Below are 21,749 nucleotides of genomic sequence, written 5' to 3'. Positions count from 1 at the left end.
TCTCATCCTCTGTCGTCCCCCTCTCCTCCCACCTTCAATCTTTCCCAGCATCAGGCTCTTTTCCAATGAGTTGGCTCTTCGCATCAGGTGGCCAAAGGATTGGAGTTTCAGCTTTAACATCAATCCTTCCAATGAACACTCAGGACTGATCTCCTTTAGCCTGGACTGGTTGGATCTCCTTGCAGTCCAAGGGACTCTCAAGAGTCTTCTCCAACACCGCAGTTCAAAAGCATCAATTCTTCGGTGCTCAGCTTTCTTTACAGTCCACCTCTCACATCCATACATGACTATTGGAAAAACCATAGCTTTAACTAGATGGACCTTTGTTGGGAAAGTGATGTCTCTGCATTTTAATATGCTGTCTAGGTTGGTCATAACTTTTCATATGGTCATAAATTTTCAACCAAGGAGTAACTGTCTTTTAATTTCATGGCTGCAGTTACCATCTGCAGTGATTTTCGAGCCCCCCAAAATAGTCTCTCATTGTTTCCACTGTTTCCCCATCTATTTACCATGAAGTGATAGGACCAGATGCCATGATCTTAGTTTTCTGAATGTTGAGTTTTAAGCCAACCTTTTCACTCTCCTCTTTCACTTTCATCAAGAGACTCTTCAGTTCTTCTTCGCTTTCTGCCATAAGGGTGGTGTCATCTGCATTTCTGAGGTTATTGATATTTCTCCCAGCAATTTTGACTCCAGCTTGTGTTTCATCCAACCCGGCATTTCTCATGATGTACTCTGCACATAAGTTAAATAAGCAGGGTGACAATATACAACCTTGATGCACTCCTTTCCTGATTTGGAACCAGTCTGTTGTTCCATGTCCAGTTCTAACTGTTGCCTCCTGATCTGCATACAGATTTCTTAAGAGGCAGGTCAGGTGGTCTGGTATTCCCCTCTTTAAGAATTTTGCATAGTTCATTGTGATCTACACAGTCAAAGGCTTTGGCATAGTCAAGAAAGCAGAAATAGATGTTTTTCTGGAACTCTCTTGCTTTTTTGATGATACAGCGGATGTTGGCAATTTGATCTCTGGTTCCTCTGGTTTTTCTAAATCCAGATTGAACATCTGGAAGTTCACGGTTCATGTACTGTTGAAGCCTGGCTTGGAGAATTTTAAGCATTACTTTACTAGTGTGTGAGGTAATTGCAATTGTGTGGTAGTTTGAGCATTCTTTGGCATTGCCTTTCTTTGGGATTGGAATGAAAAGTGACCTTTTCCAGTCCTGTGGCCACTGCTGAGTTTTCCAAATTTGCTGGCATAAATCCTCCAGCATCACTGGTGGCTTCTGAACCTTGCCAGTTTCTCCCGGCTCCCTCTTCCTAGGTAATTGCTAGATAAGCCTCTCGTCTTCCCATTCACAAGCTACTATAATATTTGCAGTAGTTTTTATTGCATTCTTGGCATATAGGACACAACTTTTGAGCTCAAATTCAATCATTTTGGATGCTAATTAAACTGTACTGCCAGTCACCCATCACCTTTATGTCTTAAAAACACACAAACCACCTCAGAGATCCAGAAGGAAAATTACCAGGAATGCTTCAGTGCTTGCCTTCCTAATTTGCCACCAATTGAGGTCATTGATAAAAAACATAAATATAAACAAAAAAATCTTGAGCTAGACTACTTTTTTAACACAACTTTCTAAAAAGAAGCCAATTTTGTCTGCTTGTCATTTGATCGATATCCCCACAAGACCTACATTATCAGAACTGCAAGAAGGTGGTAAAATAGTTAAACTATGACAAAGACTGACTTTGCAAAGCGTTAGGATCCTATTGGATCTCCATTTTCTGAATAACTCAACAATGGGGTCAAACTGAAAGCCTGGACCTATTTTAAGAACTGTTCTTTTGTTTTGATTTTTGAGTCATATAATTTCAAGAGGAGTCAAGTATGGTGATTTCATAGGAACATTTTCTATAAATCTCTTATCAACCTCAAAAAAGTCTCATTTAATGTTAACCACTTTTCTTTGGGGAAAAAAACCTGGAAGAAAAACTGCTTATACCTTCTTTGGTACATCTACTTCCATGTAACAGCAAAATAGCAGCTGACATTTATTGAGCATTTATTGCACAGGCACTGGGTTTAACTCTTTGTAGGCAAGATATTTATTCCTATGACACTTCCAGGAGATGTGGAGCTACTGATACCTCAGTTTTACAGAGGAAGACTCTGAGCCCTGATGAGTTAGATACAACATTCAAGATCATACAGCTATGAGGCAGTGGGTGCAGTTCAAAGTGAACCCAGCCTAATTCCAGGGCACACAACAGTGAACTGTCAAGTAGGCAACAAGGCACCTGAAGAAACTGAACAAATACAGTGTACAAAATTCTTCCATTTCCCTTTTTAAAAACTGTGCAATTCCTCCTCCCTCCATAATTTCAGAAGAGGATGACATTCAGAATAAGGCTTTCTTTCCATTTTTGGGCTTCAGAGTATCCAAATTGACTCCCTCCTAAATCTTTAAAATTTCTGCATTTCACACCAGGAAAGACAGTCAGAGAAGGGAACGTTTTATTCCCAAGTGACATTCTGGGTTTAAATATCCTTTGCAACAGTTTTGTTTTGAAAGATTTCAGTGGTTACATATGAACCAGCCAGATGTCAATGATGAGTCTACCATGTACAATATTCCCCAGAGACTAAAAATAGTCCTTGCCAATAAAGAGTATTTGGAAATACCACACACGCCATTGGACCTGTCGCATCCCTAAGCGTCCGTGTCAGCGCGTTTGAAACAACAGATGTTCTAGGCTCTCACTGTTCCTTTCGAATAACAAAATGACTCGTGAAGAGCTTCCCCTCACTTTTCCACAGCAGTTTCCAGAAGAATCAGCTCATTTCAACTTCCAAAAGGAGAGCCAGACACCGTGCAGGTTCTGGACTCCACCTGCGGCTCCAGGCAGGTTTCTGCAGGTGTTTGCCCAGGATGCTGTCAAGAGCTGTTCCCAATCAGGGCAGTGCTCCTGACAGAGGGGGATTACCAGGGGGAACCTTCTAGGGGCAGGAATACCTCTCCGAGACACAGACAGGTAGGTGGGATCTGTGCTCAAAAATAACTCAGTGATGGGGACAGCAGAAAACACAATGGCCAAGCAGAGCAGACAGAAGAACATTTTCCTAGAAAATGCACAGCAATTGATAAGAATTGACACGTACATGGTGGGGGTCCAGAGAGAGACCCAGGGTTGCATTTTGAATTCCCTTAAGGGAGGAGAGGGGACATTTCTAGAAGCCAGATCCTATAAGACAAGGGAAGATGACATTCAACATAAATGAATGTGGAACTGTGGTTTGAATTGCAAGGTCAGCCACCATGCTGATGATCACAAATTCCTTGTGTCTACAAGTGCTCTGCAATTTCCAAAGCCTCACAAAGGGCATTGTGTCATGTGACTGATTAGAAACTTGGGACTAGAAAGTAGAATCAGGTCTTGAGCCCTGAAAAGGGAATAGAAGGAAAAGGGAACAAAATGAAAGGCAATTTCAAGTCCTTCTCCCCAAAACTAAAGGCATGGGAAAGGAAAGGGTAAAACAGCTTAAAGTAAAAAGAATCCCCAAGCCTGACAAGAGACAAGACATCATGAAGATAAACACAGACACTAGTTACTCTGTCTGCTGCATTGTCTCACAATCCTGAGAAGCATCAGATAGTTCTAATGTTTCTCAGGCAGAAGAACCACATTCTAGACTTGGTTCAATCAGTGAGCAACTGGGAGCCTTTGGACATGTTATTTACCACCAGGAGCCCATGATTCCTTATCTACAAAACAGGAGTATGGGATCTGCTTTCTGCCACATACTCAAATGCATGTATGGTATTGCTTGGCATTTAGGAAGCATGCAAAAATGTTAGCTTAAAATGACATCAGGTTCCTTTCAGGCAATCACCTATGAATGTTTCTCCACACAACAAATTCATGTCCAAGATCTCCATGAGTTAGATGGTGTTCCAACTCTACGGTGAGAAAAAAAAAAATTGAAATTGAAAGCTCAGTTTATGGACCTGTCATTAGAGAACAAGTTTTCAAACTTCTGATCCCTGGATCTTTTCATTGGGGAAAATAAATCCCTTGAACAATGTGTCCCATGTCACACAGTGAGAGAGGAGGTGAGAGACACCATTGAGCTTTATTACCTGTGAAAACGAAAAACTTCTGGCTTTCTTCCACCGTCTATCCACTGTTGATAACAATGACTATTACTCATTTTCAGATGAATATGTAAACAGAGTTCTGCCAATATGGAAAGGTAAATCTTTGAGTCAGAGCACGGGAAAATCACTGCTTTACCTTCATGGTAAAAACAGAAGTTTGACTCTACATAATGATCTGGAAACTAATTTCGGTTTTGGTTTACGAGCACTTGACTAGGCAGGTCACGCTGTTCATTTACACTCAACTTAGTTATCATAGTTGAGAGGTGGGACCAGGGAAAAGAGCAATTCAGCAAGCATTTCTTCTCCTTTCACTGATAGGAAATTGCTATATATAATCACATAGCCAGAGGGCAGAGCTTAGTACACTAAGCTTCCTGTTTGCTTTGCCTAGGCTGCTTTAAGCCTCAAGTTCAAATCCCAGTGGAGACTATATGACTCTTCATCTCCTTGAGTTTGATCAATTACATTTCATAGATTTTTTTTATTATGTGAGAGTCTCAAATAAGGCTTAATAACCCAAATCCAGTTTATCTTAGGGAGACTCTAAACATCTTGGACTTTTTATTTATCTAAGTATTGAATTTCAGGCTTACTCTCTCTAACACCTTCCCAGGACTTAGGAAATTATGTGAAAACTTTTAATGAAGATGAGAATATTTTAGTGGAGTCATGAGTTACAATATTTATATAAGTGATCTCCCAGTACTGGTGAAGGAAGGGGTGCAGAAGAAATGCAGTCAGGGAAAATAAAGATGATTTCAACATACGAAGTGAGAGTAACCACCATTAGTAGTATGCTGTCATTTACCACAGTAAACGACTGCTATGTGCGTGACACTTAATATGAATGATCTCATTTAAACCTCATGGCTCCTCTAGAAGGTATCTTTATCCCCAGTTGACAGAGAATTCTCAATGTGCAAAGTCACATGAGCTAAAATAGGAGAGCTGGAATTTAGACACAGGTGTGTCTGATTCCAAGTCTGTGAAGTTCCATTTATCTAGCCTGCCACAGAATCACTGTGTGCCTCATTAGAAAATAAGGATGACATGCATGAAAGGTACCAGAAATGGAGTTGAAAAGTGAAAGCCCAAATCAGGAAGGCAGCCAGATCCAGGAACTCAAGAAGAAAACTTGGGTCAAACTGTCCTCATTTTATATCAAGATTGTCCTTAAAGAGCTGGTGGTGGATCTTCCCACTCATGCCGGGCCTCTTCCACATGGTGAGTAGGCAGGCTCACAGGCACGGTCTCCAGAAGAGCCCAGCGTGGGTGGGTGCCAGGATTTAATACCCTTTCAAAATGTCACAGATAAAGTTCTTCCACCTAGTAGAATGACACACTGCTGCGATGCATGGCCTGGGGGGTTGGGGCCCCAGAAGTCATATTCCCATCTGGGAGGATATTCTGTTGTCTTCTGCTTTGTCCAGCCAACTCCCTAGGTTTCTGTATTCTTTGCTCTTGAAGAAACATTTCATCCTCTGTTTGACATTCTTGTTGGGAGTCTTGTAGTGTAGACTGAGTTGGGAGAAAGTCATGGGCAAGATCAACTCTGGTCCCATGTTTGCCAGCAAAGGGGATCTCTGGGTGCCATTCACTAATACCATTCACTAATAGTCAGGGACAGAAACAGTGCAAAACTGAAGGGTGGAAGTGGAAATAATCGTATCAATTACAGACAAGCTGGGTTTGAATTGCCTGGACAGCATCAAGGTGAAGAAAGTATCTAAAAACATCCAAGTGGAGAAATAGGGTAGAAATTTGGATATGTGGGTCTGAAGCGGATGAGAGGTTCAGAACTGGAGACCTATATTGGGACTCATCAATATCTAGGAGGTACTTAAAACCATAGAGAGGACAAGCTCTCCAAGGAGAGAATATAAGCAAAGAAAAGCAGTTGGTCCAAGCAGAATGCTAGGAAATACCCAAGCGGGGAGGGGAAGAGAGAGAGAATTGAGAGCCTCAGAGGCTCCAGGAACCAAAAGAAAACAGCAATGGTGGGTTCAAGTTTGAGGGGCAGCATTTCCTAAACGGTATTCCTGGTATTTTAATAAGATGAGTTTTACAGATTAACACTGGCTTGCTAATTTGCAGTGCAAGTCCTTAAAGAAGATAATATTATGTAAAGCTTTCTAAAATTATTTGACCACGGATCTCATTTTATATAAAACCTATTCATATTCCCCAAGACTAATGTTTCTCGGAGCATACTTTGAGAAAACCTGGGGTGAGTTTCCCCACACAAGAAATTGCCTGTGATATCAGTACCACAGGGAGATTCAGTGTATGAAAACTCAATAAAGGCTACATTTTGACAAACAGCAAGTCATTGATCACCTTTATCAGAGCAATTTTAGTGGAGCAGTAAGGACGGGACAAGACAGGATTAACTAATAAATAAGATGTGAGGATGTAAAAAACACTACATGTTGATGACTCTTTCAAGAGACTTGGGTTTCAAAGGAAAGACACACAGGCCAGGAACATTTCAGGATGCCAGAGCTTTGTACAAATTTATAGGCTGAAAGCGAAAACCAAAGAGAGAGAAGCCAAAAATACATGGGGGTGTGAGAATGGGGCACAACAGACAAGCCGGAGCAAGGGACTGAAGATCTGGAAAGAAACCAGACTTAAGATAGAATATGGGATAAGGAGTCCATATAAAAGTAACCATCTCAGAGAAGACACAGGAGGAAGAGCTCGGTACTCACTGTGAGGACCAAGCAGGACTCCTTGTAAGAGGTAGCCTTTGATTTGGAAGAGGTAGCTGCTTCTTCGAAGAAGCAGAGACAAAAAAAGGCATGCAGGAAATGAAAGCCATTACAAAGACCAGAGTCAGAAGGAAAGGTGTGGAGGCACCAACGGGGCAGAGTGAACCCAAGGGAGGACACCTGGGGCTGGAATCCTGACCCTTCATTTTCAGCTAACTCTCTTCTTATTGGATGTCACTGGTTCCACAGAATGGGATGGCTAATGGAATACAGGATCCTAAATGACTACTCTCTCCATCCCTCTGTTCGTCTGTAAGTTGGGGCCCTATATTATTGCTTGATTCCCAAGCTCCAAAGAGACACACCTCAGATTTTCTATGAAAAAGAAAAGGAGAGTGAAGAAACACATAGTTGACTTGGTGAACTGAAGAATATAGGTAGACAAAACCAACTAAAACCTCGGGGGTGAAAAAGCTGCACGTGGTTCACTTTGCTAATGCAGAGCTAGGAGTTGAGTCAAATGTCTGATACAAGAACAGAATCTGGAAAGAGAAGAGTCACAGACCAAACAAGATGACAGCTTCCACCCTGTTGGAATGATATCTTTTTCTAAATGAGAAAGTGGGTGCGTTCTTCATGATCACTGTTTACCACCTAAAAGTATGAAATAATCAGTATTTTGGGTCACAGTTTGAAAAACAATGATTTTAAGAGGATTTCTTGTCTGTGCAGTTTGAACCAAGGACTTGCTAGTTATCTCCTGTTTTTAAAGAAGACATGAATACTGGGGTTTGGATGTATTCAGAAGACATTTCAGCAAAACATTTCTGTTCTAAGCAGATGGCATAAACAGAACCTTCTCAGCTGTTTTCTTCTAAACATTACATTTCAATCCTTTAGCTAAAGCCATATTAAAAATAATAGCAGAAATGGAAATTATTCTGTCCTAAAGATGTTGCTTTAATTAGAAGCCTGCCTCACTGAGTTGCTTGATGAAGTTTCATTGTTAGTCTGTGTTAGCAGCTGGGGAAAGTTGTTTCCCACCCCAAACAAGTATTTAAACAATAATTATTAATTAGGTGGCAAATTGGTAATCTATGACACAAGCATCAACCAACACCCTATTGAAAACAGGCCATTAAATGTGTATATCTTTCATTGGGAGGACAGGGTGGCAGAGGATGAGATGGTTAGATAGCATCATTGACTCAATGGACATGAATCTGAGCAAACTCCAGGAGATAGTGAAGGACAAGGAGACCTGGTGTGCTGCGGTTCATAGCGTTGCAAAGAGTTGGACATGACTTAGTGACTGAACAACAACAAAGGATAAACATCTCCATTTATGTGGGAAAATCTTATATAAATAGACCTCAAATAACTACACATTACTTCAGATGTATAACTGAAGGGAATGCATTTCTACTTGATATATGTTCTGAGGCAAAGAACTACAGAGAGCATCTTTCCTTTTTGGGCACAGTGAAGGAAAGAGTGTGCCTATAAGTGAATGTGTGAGTGAGAGACAGACAGAAAGACATAGCATGGAATACTGTGTGTGTTTCAGTACATGTAGCAAAACAGGAATGTCTGTAGTTTGTTTCTTATTATTACAAAAACCAAGGGCATAGACTGGTTCATCTACAGGCTATGATTTTGCTCATCTTTTTTTCTTTCCTTTTTAAAAAATTTGGTGTAGACCATTTTAAAAGTCTTTATTGAATTTGTTACAATATTGTTTCTGCTTCACATTTTGATTTTTTGGCCACGAGGCACGCGGGACCTTAGCTCTCCAACCAGGCATCAAAGCCGTTAACCCCTGCATCGGAAGGCAAAATCTTAACCACTGGACAGCCTGTGTTGCACATCTTAACAGCGAAATTTCCACTTCACATAAGACAACGCACCTTCCTGACACACTGGAGGCCCTGCGAGTCACGGGTCTTAGAAACGCCTCCCTGTTTCTATTCCCTGGAACGCCCACCCCTGGCCGGCAACTTACTGCATTTTGTTTCACGCCTTTTGGGGTTCACCCAAGCCTCACATTTTGAAACTGTCTCTGAATCCATCTGTCATCGTAGTCATAATTTTAGCCGTTTTTCCTCTCAGAAAAAACAAGTTCTTTGTTCATCTCCTTTGTGTATTATTAGAACTGTCTAATGTATTTTCATTCTGAAAAAGGACCCCCCCCCAAAAAAAAATGGCCTTTCATTCTTAGAGTCATTATCTTGCTCTTAATTTGAACTCCAGTCATTAGAAGTGTATCTCCTTAGCCACACAATTAGCAACTTCATCAGTTACCATAAGGGCCTGACCTTCAATCTATGTGTTCTTTACCAAGAAAAGTAATACTGAACAGTCAGCAACTGCCCCACTCTGATGCCTGAATGGCTTTTATCACATTTTAAGCAAAAGCCATGGATAGGTTGTCATTTTGTGACACATTATTTTCAGCCTAAAGGAACAGGGTGTGAAGAGCCCTACAATTATAATACAATACGCCTGCACCATCACGGGAACTTCTGCATTAGTTAAGCTTTTCAAAAGTCATCTAAAAGAACTCCTGGGCCCCAGTGCACCCACACCTCCCACAAACAGCCTCAAAAATACAAGAGTCATTGGGTTTTGAAAACTGTAAACTCTCATTTCTCCAATTCAACATCAGAAATCAGAAAGCAAATTATTTACATAATTTAAAATACAGCATGATACATGTATATTTAACTTTGGGAACATCGCTAGGTGGCAGCTGGTATTCTAAACATCATCGGGCGTTCCAGCCAGTGGAATGGAACACATTTATTTATAAAATGAAAAATTAGGTGCTCCACATTTAAAGGCCAAGACTTTTTTTCTAGGTCAAAAGAATGAAAATTTTAGCCATCAAAAAATAAATAAATAAATAAAAAGATGCATTTCCAATTCTTGACTATGAAGTAGCAATTATTCAGTTGGTGCTTTTTCCAGCCTTCCCCTCCCCCGTCCTCCCCCCTCCCTCTGGCAGCAGGCTCCGTGGCATTTTGTTGCCCTTTCATTAAGCACTGAGAGAAAAATGAGGCCAAGGCAGATCATTTTGCTCCTCTTCCCAGCTCTTAAGACCAGTCCGGAGGGACAGACAGGCTGAAACTGTAGGCTTAAAGTAAAAATTTCAGATCATGGCAGATTTTAATGGTCTCTGCTCTCTACTTTCAAAGTATTGAAGATAATGAAGCATTTTTCTTTCTTTTTTTTTTTGGTTTTAATAACCATTCTCATCTCAAAGCCCAACTTTTCATTGACCCAGGACACTCTGGCTATTGGTGTATGTGAAGGAAACACACCGGGCAGAAAGCCCAGGACAGGGGCCGCCAGTGACCAAGGGTCCCCAGGGGCCAGGCTCTGAAGTCCATCTGCACGTGTGTGCTCCAGACGACACTTCACCCTGTCTGTTCCCAGCCACACGCTGAGCACAGGAGGAGTGTCAAGGCAGGTCTGTTCCCGGGAGACACAGGACAGCTCTGGGAGTCAAGTTCACTCAAAGACCACCCAGAGCCTCCACGTGGGTCTGGGACGCTTTCACCAAACTTGCCTTCCCTCAGGGTCGGGCATGCACTGCAGTTGGGCCACTCTCTCAGCCTTTTCTGGCTCCTTCCCATTTTCTCCTGAGGAAATCCTACTAGCAACGTGTCTCCTACGTCTCCTGCATTGGCAGGCAGGTTCTTTACCCCGAGTGCCACGTGGGAAGCCTGTCCCCACCCCCACCCCACCCCCTGCCGCCCCGACACACACACACACACAATGGACAGGCAGCTCTCTCCAGACTCAACAGCCCCAATGGGCTGTGCTATCGACCCTGTTATGGAAGAAAGGCACCTTGAGTTCCCCTTATCACTGGCTGACAAACGGACAGGGCACGTGGGATTTGTGAGTCGGCTATAGTGGAGCTGTGGATATACCCATAATGCTGTGCACAGTGATCACCGCCTGAATGGGCCGAAGAACTCAACATGTCCAAAACAGAAGGCCCACCCCTTCCCCGCTGCTATCTGGGCACCCTCTTCAGTTGGCAGTGATACAAAGCTGTACCCCTAAACTTGTCCCCTTAGAAACCCAGGGTTAGGACCCATGGTTCTGTTAGAACTATCTTCGGGAAAATTATGAGTGAGACATTTACTAGGATTGCTTCTCACAATTCTTCTGTGGCGAAACACATTCTGGGTTCCAGATACAACAGACTTCAAATAAACGGTGGAATATGATCCATTCATAAGTTGGGTAATAGCTGTGCTAATGATGTGGGATATATCCTCATTTAGAAAATTATCATTATCATTAATCAGTTAGAGTTATTCACTCATATAGCTTGATATATTTGCAGCTCAGCTGGATTTCTTTTAGGTCTTTTGTGGGTTTAGCAGTAAGTTCTTGATGATATTTGTTTCTATGAATAATGTTGTTTTGTGCTCTTAAAAGGCTTCCCAACTAGACGTTGGTAGAAATCTTAAATATCATCAAACAAAATTTGGAGGCAACTTTACATCTGAATCTAATGCAATGATCCTCAAAGTCTGGTCTCAGGACCTGTAGCATCAGCATCATCTGAGAATTATTAGAAATGCAAATTATCAGCCTGACTCTATACCTCCTAAATCAGAATCTCTTGGGATGGAGCCTAGAATTGTGTTTCCAGGTGATTCTGATCCAGGCTCAAGTTTAGAAACCACTGATCTCCTCTATCTACTGTCTTTAGGCTGGGATCATATTAGATAGGTTAAAAAGTTCGCTTGTGTTTTTCTGTAACGTCTTATGGAAAAACCCAAATGAACTTTTTAGCCAACCCAATATCAATCATGGGTCAATTAAACTGTTTTAAATGTCCTATATGTAATAATCCCTGTGGAGAGTACAAAAGTGACTCCAAGAATGAGTTTCATTAAAAGTTTTCAATCAAGTTGGGGAAACTCACACACATGCCATTAACAGAAAACTAATACAATAATAAAAAATGAAATGTGTGCAAATCAAATGAGAGTGAAAGTCACTCAGTTGTGTCTGACTCTTTGCAACCCCATGGACTATACAGTTCATGGAATTCTCCAGGCCAGAATACTGGAGTGGGCAGCCATTCCCTTCTCCAGGAGATCTTCCCAACCCAGGGATTGAACCCAGGTCTCCTGCATTGTAGGAGGATTCTTTATCAGTTGAGCCACGAGGGAAGCCCAATCAAATGATACCAAAGAGAGGAGAACCAGAAATTAACACAACATTGTAAATCAACTCTACATCAATAAAATAAAGAAAAAACAAACTTGTGGTTACCAGGGGGGAGGATGGGAAGGGGAGGAATGGATTGGGAATTTGAGATTATGAGATGAGAACTACAATATTATATAGGCAATGGATAAACAATAAGGTCCTGGGAACTTCCCTGTGGCTAAGACTCCGCACTCCTAATGCAGGGGCCACGGGTTCAGTCCTTGGTCAGGGAACCAGAGCTCACATGCATGGCTAAGAGTTCACATGCTGCAAGAAAGACTGAAGATACTGAATGCCTCAACTAGGACCCAGCCAAATAAATAAATATTTGAAAAAATATTAAAAAGAAAACAAAGTCCTACTCTATTATAGCACAGAAAACTATATTCAACGTCCTGTGATAAACAATAATTGAAAAGACTATGAAAAGGTATATACACTTGTACCTGAATCACTTTGCTATACAGCAGAAATTAACAGTATTATAAATCAACTATACTTCAGTAAAATAAATTTAAAAAAGAGAGGGGGACCATATTTATTGTACTTTATCTATTTTGGATATGATTCAATATTTGCCAATGAATATATAATTTATTGATGGAAAGGTAGGACATTCTTCTAGTAAAAAGAGAAAAGTAGCAACAACCTCTTTTCCTGGACCCCAAGAATCGGGTTAGAGGCAAATTTAATTGTGTCTTTAAATATACTTTGCTTTCATCATTAAAGATGACGGCTCCATAGTCTTTCTCAGTAAACCGTGCCAGCATCTTACCACTGTGAAAGCTGAAAGTTTTTTCATGCCCAGCTAAAATCTTTCCATATCGACCAGAAAAATAAAAAAAGTTCTTCATAGCTAATTCATAATTGACACTGCGAGACAGTGGGATGGAAAAGCATTTTGTAAAGTCTGAAATGTTATACAAAAGGTATATATCTGTTATTATTGTAATTATTTTTATTGTTTGATGTAAAGAGTTGCATTGCTTCTGCATGAGAGTCTTAATGATTTTGTTGATGCTCAAATGACAATATGAGAAGGGAAGGTTCACATTCAGCTTAAAATTTTAAAAAATCTATTTTCTTATTCCTTCTGTAGATGTGTCTGAAAACGTACAACAGACAAATCAAAAGCCCCAGGCTTTCTTTTGCTCTTCAGATGATATTTTTTTAAGTCGCTGAAATGACATAAAATCAAAGCCCTTTGAAAGGTGGATGGCCTCACATATAATTTTATTAGACCTGATTCTAAAACTGAAAAAGGAATAACTCACTTTTTTTTTTTGCTCACTTTCAATAATCATTAATTCTCTTAAGTTACAAAAGTACCATTTAGTAAATTACCTTTTCTGGGGCATCAAACGACATCATAAAGGGTTGAAATGTTAAATCACCTTCAAAAGTGGTCAGTTAACCCCCTAATCAGTGATAAGATCCATCCAAATAACTTTTTTTTTCAGTGCTTGAGTCTGATATACATAGAGCACTATTATAGACACTGTTAAATTCATCCTGAACACCGTAGTCAGGGTGGAGGAAGGGGAGCCCTGAGGAAAGATTTTAGAATTTCCCTAGTAACTAAGTAAAGGAATGCTACAGTTTTCAAATTTTTGAATCATAAAATTGTTCAATAAATGCAAAGTCATATTATCCAAATGCTGCTATTTCTCTTTTGTTGGCCAGGCTTTACGATGCTAAGAAAGACATCTAGTCTCATATCTCCTTGATTCTAATTTATGCTTTCAGGCTGAGTGGGAGCACATGGTTTTAGATTTTAGAGTTTGGTCTAGGGGAGAATCTGCTGATCTTTTTTTTTTTTTTGACAACTGTGAACTTGGTAGGAAGTCAATAGCCTTGTTCACGAAGAGTCTGCAGTGGGTAGGTATGTATACTAGAACTGGAAAGGTTGAGAATTCGCTGCTACATTGAGATTGGGCTCTCTGTGCTCAGGGTGACAACATTAGGAAGATAAATTCCCTCCTTCACCTTCAATGGACACTTTTACCTCTTCCTGCAACCTTCACTCTGATGTCAATTTAGCACTCTTACCCAAAAGTCATAAATTAAATCCTGGTCATGAGCTACCTTATCATTTTCCAACAAACCAATGACAAAAAGCTCCCCCAAGAGTAATAATTCATCAGTAAAAACACACATACAGGACTTCTCTAGTGGTTCAGTGGTTGAGAATCAGCCTACCAATGCCAGGGACATGGGTTCGATCCCTGGTCCAGGAAGATCCTACATTCTGAGGGGCAACTAAGCCCATGTACCACTGAGCCTGTCCTCTAAAATCCTCGAGCTGCAACTCCTGAGCCCTCGTGCCACAGCTACTGAAGCCCGAGGTATAGAACCTGTGCTCTGCAACAAGACACCCACCGCATTGAAAAGCCTATGCACCACAACTAGAGAGTAGCCCCCACTTGCCACAACTAGAGAAAGCCCACATGCAGCAAGGAAGACCCAGCACAGCCAAAAATAAATAATAATTTAAAATAAACACATATCGGATATAATGGACCTGTAATTAGGTCCATATGTAGAGGAACAAGGCAGAGATTTCACGCTGTCAGGTAGAAGCTAGCCAGGGTGGGTCCTGCTCCCATCCTTCACATAAGTTTCTCCAGTTTTCAGCTTGTATGTACATATCTGATAAATCTCAAGGAAAAGTTCTAATCCTTGGTGGCAAGAAATGTTAAAGACTCCCATTAAGGGGACAAAATTAAAGATGACAACTTTAAGTATGGAAGGGAAGGGACTTTTTTTTTCCAGCGTAGACTAAAATAGAATTTACTCACTGAAAAGGTGGGGATCAGAAGGCTGGGCAACTGCATGGAGCTGCCCATGGAAGGAGCCAAGGGTCTGCATGACCTCTGGAGGGCTTAGAAGAAATATCCAATTTTGTCTCCTCCTCTTCCCCTATCTTCTCCCTCCTCCCTCCCCCGCCTTCCTCAGTCTGAGAAGTGAAAGACTCTTCACGAACCCACGGACTGTAGCCCGCCGAGCTCCTCTGTCTATGGAATTCTCCAGGCAAGAATACTGGAGTGGGTTGCCACGCCTTGCCCCAGGGGATCTTCCTGACCCAGTGACTGAACCTGGCTCTCCTGCCTTGCAGGCAGATTCTTTAACGTCTGAGCCACCGGGGGAACCCCCTCCTCATTCTAAGTTGTTGAAAAAGAGATTTCTTGTGAAGGTATATTTTCTCTGTTACTTCAAGCATGGCAGCCTCTTTGGGGAGAACGATGAGTCTGTCCTATAGCAACCAGTGGTTCTGAGAACCCTTCAAAGCCACTGTGTGATGACAGAAAGAGGAGCCAGAGGCGGGCAGAGAGAGTGGTAATGAGCATCCCTCTTGTTTCTCCTGAAACCTTCATCATGTGGATCCCTGGGGCCTGTGGATTGAGAAGGGGGGAGAAGAAGAGCCTTTTCTAATTTTAGATTAAATTTTTGTTTTTCATCCATGAAGTGAACTGAAGTTGCTCAGTCGTGTCCAATTCTTTGCGACCCCATGGACTGTAGCCTACCAGGCTCCTCCGTCCTTGGGATTTTCCAGGCAAGAGTACTAGAGTGGGTTGCCATTTCCTTCTCCAGGGGATCTTCCCAACCCAGGGATTGAACCCAGGTCTCCTGCATTGCAGGCAGACGCTTTACCGTCTGAGCCACCAGGGAAGCACATATTTGATTGGGAAAAAAAAAAAAAAGATCTGAGGGGGAAGAAAAGAAAAGAAAGTATACCCAGGAAGGCAGTGAAATATTCACTTAAAAGTCCCAAGTTGAATAACGTGCAAAACATTTTTCAAACACCTTAAAAAAAATAACCCTAAAACCAAAACTAAATCTTTGGTGTTGCTGGCACCATTGTTTAATTAGTCACATGAAGAAATTTACCTGAATGGGAATGTCACACATTCCTTCTTTAACACGATAACATTCCCTAATGTATTTTTAGTTTTTCTCTTCAAGAAGTCAATATCACAAACTATAAATACACAGTGTAATCTGCCAATAAAACGAGGTCAGCTTTCCTTTGGGTCTCTTTTAAACCTTGAGATCATTAACTCCAAATCCTCTCACCTACTTGAAGAACTTACCTCTTCTCTATTTTGGGGGTGGGATGGGGGCGGGGGGGAACAGAGGAATTTCAGTTTCAAATGAAACTCTTTGGCCTTCCTCAGGCCTAAAAGTATTCCTTATAAGAGGGATCGTTTTGGAATTCAAATTCCATTGAGGAGCTGGGGGTTGTGCTCAAGAAACAGGAAGAGATATTAGAGCAAAAGATTCCTTTCATCCCATTAGCCAAAGAGAGTGCCAAACTTTGAGGAACAGGAGCAGCTAGTTGTCTGGCTGAGGGCACAACTAGTTACAAAACCTCCCTCTGTATTTCAGTTACAAAACCTGCCTTCTGTATTTCAGTCTATAAAGTTAATGCCCAATTATAAAAAAAAAGGAGGCAGATTCTAACGCACGCCTATTAAGTTCCCCATAAAAAATAAGAAACACCTAACTTTGCCTTGAGCAAAAACAACGAGCCAGATGTAACAAGAAGTCTCTGCTAGGAAATGGGATATTGTGTCAAATCAAACACTCAGTTTAATAGAGTACCACCAAAAATACTAGGTATGTATTACCAATTTGCAAGAAATGGAATACAATAAAATACTATTAATGCTAAAACAACATATTTTAATCTTTCTCTGATGATTCAAGGTGTTTCAAAATATTTCATTGCCTCTAGGTCACCATTCTGAATTTCAATTTCCACTGCACCCAGTGAAGCATGGTTGTATCAATTAAACAGAGGTTTCCATTTGACAGGATGTTCTACCTTTAAGAACACAGGCATATTTCGACAATATTGTGGGTTTGGTTCCAGACGACTGTGATAAAGTGAATGTTGCAATAATGTGAGTCCTACAAAATTTTTGGCTTCCTAGTGCATATAAAAGTTATGTTTGCACTACACTGATCTATTAAGCGTATAATGTGTGCTTAGTCGCTCAGTCATGTCCGACTCTTGCGACTCCGTAGACTGTAGCCGGCTGGGCTCCTCTGTTCATGGGATTCTCCAGGCAAGAATACTGGAGTGGGTTGCCATTCCCTTCTCCAAGTATATAAAACAGTGTAAAACAGTGCACATACCTTTAGCTTTAAAATATATTATTGCTAAAAAAAAACCACCACAATCTTACAAATTGCAGTAAATCTGTTAAAAATTGCAGAATAAAGCAACACTAGGTCTGCCTGCATACTGCTTCTACTGGGTGGGTACTAACATGAATTCTAATCAGTTGGATTTTTTGCATTGCATAGTGGTTCACTGGTTCAATGCCTCAAAGGGTATTGGCTTCAAGTGGTTTGAACGATAAAGTTTTGGGGAAAGAAGATTCAGACACTACACATTAGGAGGAATGGAGAGAGAAGGAAAAGTTCCTTGTGTTCATTCTTCCACCACTGTTCTTGCAGCCCTTTTATCAGAAAGGTTTCCAGTTGCCAACATCTCATGCTTCTAGAGCCCCATGATCCCTAAGGAGGAGTGTGCCACTGGCCGAAAAATCTGCTAAGAAGTTCACTATCTGGCTATGAAATCCGATTGCAGTTTAAAGCCATCCTGAGTGGCTGGAGAGTTTTGGAGCCTGTAACTGGAATCCTGACAGCTTCATGTGTATGCTGATAACCACAGCCTTGGAATAAAGGCGTGCTGATGCTAATCCTTTTTCAGTTTGGGTCACATGAGGTGACAGTTCCTGGTGCTAATTGAAAAGGAAAACGATAATTCAATGCTACAATAGTTTGCACCAACTTCATGCTTTTTCATCCAGGAAACATTTGTTTTTACAGAGGAAAATAATCTAAGGCAACTTCCCCTGGGGCTTGGGGTCAATCTCTATCTCTGAAAAGGCCAGACAATACCTATGTGATGATAGCACCTTCTGCGGATGGATCAGAAATACCCAAGGAGGAAAAATGTAATATTCAACCTTAGGAAGATGGTAGAACTGCCCTGAAATAACACAGGCTGGAGATTCAAGAATATTCTTATAACCAAGAATATTCTTGGTTCTCCATGTTGGACAAATCACCTAGTTGGAACCTTATCTGTCTCCCATGTAAAATGCAGGTAATAATTTACTGTGAACATTTGTTTTCTTCTGAGGAAAACTCAAAGTATTGTAAATGCTCAGTAAATATTTATGGAAGATGAACATGGTCTCACAACTCTGATAAGGAGTACAATGTCAAACAGAAACCAGCGGGCCGTGATGGACTGGGTGACTTGGATGATTGATATATAGAAGGCCATAGTTGTGACGTGCATCTGTCTTAGTCTGCTTGGGCTGCTATAGCAAAAACACCATGACTGCAGACTGGGTGGCTTAAAAACTAAGCACTTATCTCTTATAGTCTGGATGCCAGGAGTCTGAGACCAGCCTGCCCACAGGGCTTGGTTCATGGTGGGGGCCTTCCTCCTGGTTTGCAGATGGCTATCTCTGACTGTGTTTCACAAGGCTGAGCAAGATCCTCTCTCTCCTGTCTCTTCTTATAAGGACACTAATCTCATTCACGAGGGCTCCACCCTCATGACCTAATCACCTCCCAAAGGTCTCACCCCCAAGCACCATCACACTGGTGCTTATGGCTTAAATATATGAATTTTGGAGGGAGACACATTCAGTCCATGGCAGTATTAAACTGAATTTGGGGCTTTTCTGTATTGGAAAGATGTGTTGGCTGAGTTTTGGTATGTCAACCAAGCATACATAGTACATTCATACACAGGAGTGATATGGTGGCTCTCTTCTTCTTCTTCTTTTTTTTTTTAATAGTTATTTGTTTTGGTTGCATCAGCTCTTAGTTGCAGCACATAGGATCTTTCATTGCAGGGTACAGACTCTTGTGGCGTATGGGCTCAGTAGTTGAGGTACATGGGCTTAGTTGCTCCGCGGCATGTAGAATCTTAGTTCCCCAACCAGGGATCAAACCCGTGTCCCCTACATTGCAAGGCAGATTCTTAACCACTGGACCACTAGCGAAGTCCCCCTATTCTTTGTTTTCTAATATATCTGAAAGGCAGAGCAGTGAAATGACACTTCAAAGTGGCAGACAGGGCAGTTCCGAATCAGAGGGTCTTCGCCACAGTTTTGCCAGGATGTTCTGTGTTCCATGTGCTTGCTCCAGAGAGCCTCAGGATGGGCTGCAAAATATCTCAGCAGATGGCTGGGTTTCTCACTTCCATCATCCTGGCTCCACTGTTTGTTCTGTGTTCCCCCTTAAAAATGTGGTTCCTTCCAGAGGCAGACGCATCGGTACACATGGTACTCCTGAGGATAAATCCCTGAGAACTCAGCTGCAAAGTCCAGAAGAAGCATCATCTCCGGGAAGAAGCCAAGCGCAGATTTCAGGGCAACATTTCCCTCATGCCTGAACAAGTTTTCCTTTTCTCTCGAATCTGTTCAATTCCCTCTGCACACCCTCCTCTCTAGACAGATGTACGAAGAGGCAGACACATGCTTCTTCTGGTCTAAACATTTCTTTGATGAAGGAGAGCTTTCAGGCAGGCTCAATTACTGACTCCTAAATAATCACTCACATTTCATCTGTCTACTTCATCCAAGCCTACGAACACTCCATAAAGATTCCTGAAGTCCTACACTCCTCTGAAACAGAAAACCAAAGCAAAAACTCAAACTATACAATGGACCCTCCAACGCCATCCTCCATATTCTTAGGTTCCTCATCCGCAGATGTGACCAACCATGAATAGAAAATACTATGGAAAAACATTTCCAGAACGTTCCACAAAGCAAAACTTGAATTTTCATAAGCCAGCAACTATTTACACAGCATTTACGTTGCACTAGGTATTTTTAAGGACTTCCCTGGTGGCTCAGACAGTAAAAAATCTGCCTGCAATTCAGGAGACCCTGGTTCTACCCCTGAGTTGGGAAGATCCCCTGGAGAAAGAAATGGCAACCCACTCCAGTATTCTTGCCTGGAGAATCCCATGGACAGAGGAGCCTGGTGGGCTACAGTCCATGGGGGTCTTAAAGAGTCAGGCATGAGCAACTAACACTTTCACTCTTTTCACGTGTTATAAGCAACCTAGAAATGATTTGAACTATACAGGAGGGCTGTATACATTATATGCAAATACTTTTTCTATAAGGGACTTGAGCATCTGTGGATTTCGGTACATGCAGGGGAGGGGGCAGTCCTCGAACCAATCCCCAGAGAATACTGAAGGAGGGCTGTGATGAAATGACCTTCTTCTGAACAATGTGAGGTGATTCTAGTGTTTTATTAAGATTCTTTTGGATGTGGACCACTTTATTATTGAATTTGTTACACTGTCGCTTCTGTTTTATGTTTTATTTTTTTGGCCTTGAGGCATGTGGGGTCTTAGCTCCCTGACCAGGAATTGAACCTAAATTGCCTGCATTGGTCCATGGGGTCGCAAAGAGTCGGACACGACTGAGCGACTGAACTGAGCTGAACTGCATTGGAAGGCAAGATGTTAACCATCAGCTTACCAGGGAAGTCTTGTTATTCTAGTATTTAGCCTCAGATAGTATCACCAGCAGGGTGTGAAGAACATGATCCCAAAGAGGAAAATGGGGAAGGCTAAAGTAAAACATAGTTTGTTTGTGGGTAAAGAGCTTATTTTTGTCTGTTCTGACCTCCAAACCAGTTTCTATCCACAACTACCAACTCTTTGCTTAATCATAGGGACTATTCTACAATCCAGTAAGCCTGAGCTGTTGTTGAAAGCATGACCTGGTTAATTCCAGCGGGTGTCTTCTGGCCTTAACTCACATTGCCTCATAGGGGAATCAATCCGTTCTTATACATTCAAACAGAAGGCATTCTGGGATAATCTTTAGTGAGTGAGTGAGTGAGTGAGTGAGTGCATCCCTGAGGATTGTTATTGTTGTTGTTCAGTCACTAAGTTGAGCCTGACTCTTTGCCACCCCATGGACGGCAGCACGCCAGGCTTCTCTCTCCTTCATTATCTCCCACAGTTTGCTCAAATTCATGTCCATTGAGTCGGTGATGCCTTCCAACAGTCTCATCCTCTGCTGCCCCCCTTCTCCTTTGGCCTTCTTTCCCAGCATTAGGGTCTTTTCCAGTGAGTCAGCTCTTTGCATCAGGTGGCCAAAGTACTGGAGCTTCAGCGTTAGTCCTTGCAATGAATATTCACGGTTGATTTCCTTTAGGATTGCCTAGTTTGATCTCCTTGAAGTCCAAGGGACTCTCAAGAGTCTTATCCAGATTTAGATTAGAAACCACAATTAGAAAGCATCAACTCTTTTGTGCTCAGCTTTCTTTATGGTCCAACTCGCACATCTGTATATGACTACTGGAAATACCATAACTTTGACTGTATAGATCTTTGCTGGCAAAGTGATGTCTCTGCTTTTTAATAATCTGTCTAGGTTTCTCATAGGTTTCCTTCCAAGGAGCAATGCTAATTCTATCTTGGCACTAATGTACCATTACTACTAGTATTCTTCTTTCAATAAATTAACCAGGACCTTCTATCACAGCTAAACACATAAACCAGTTTGAATGAATTGGTGGAAAAATTGGTTAAATGACAGAGAGACCAAAACTTATCATATGAGGAGAAGTCAAA

At 41.5% G+C, this 21,749-nt stretch overlaps 1 protein-coding gene across 1 annotated transcript in view; it reads right to left on the bottom strand.

Annotated features, from left to right (window-relative positions):
• CELF2 (CUGBP Elav-like family member 2) overlaps positions 1 to 21,749 on the bottom strand; it is a 548,143-nt gene that overhangs the window by 358,634 nt on the left and 167,760 nt on the right. The gene's annotated exons all lie outside the window — the stretch shown is intronic.

This window comes from Cervus elaphus, chromosome 23, assembly GCF_910594005.1.
Source record: "Cervus elaphus chromosome 23, mCerEla1.1, whole genome shotgun sequence".
Lineage (NCBI taxonomy): Eukaryota > Metazoa > Chordata > Mammalia > Artiodactyla > Cervidae > Cervus > Cervus elaphus.
This window is presented reverse-complemented; position numbering and strand designations above follow the sequence as displayed.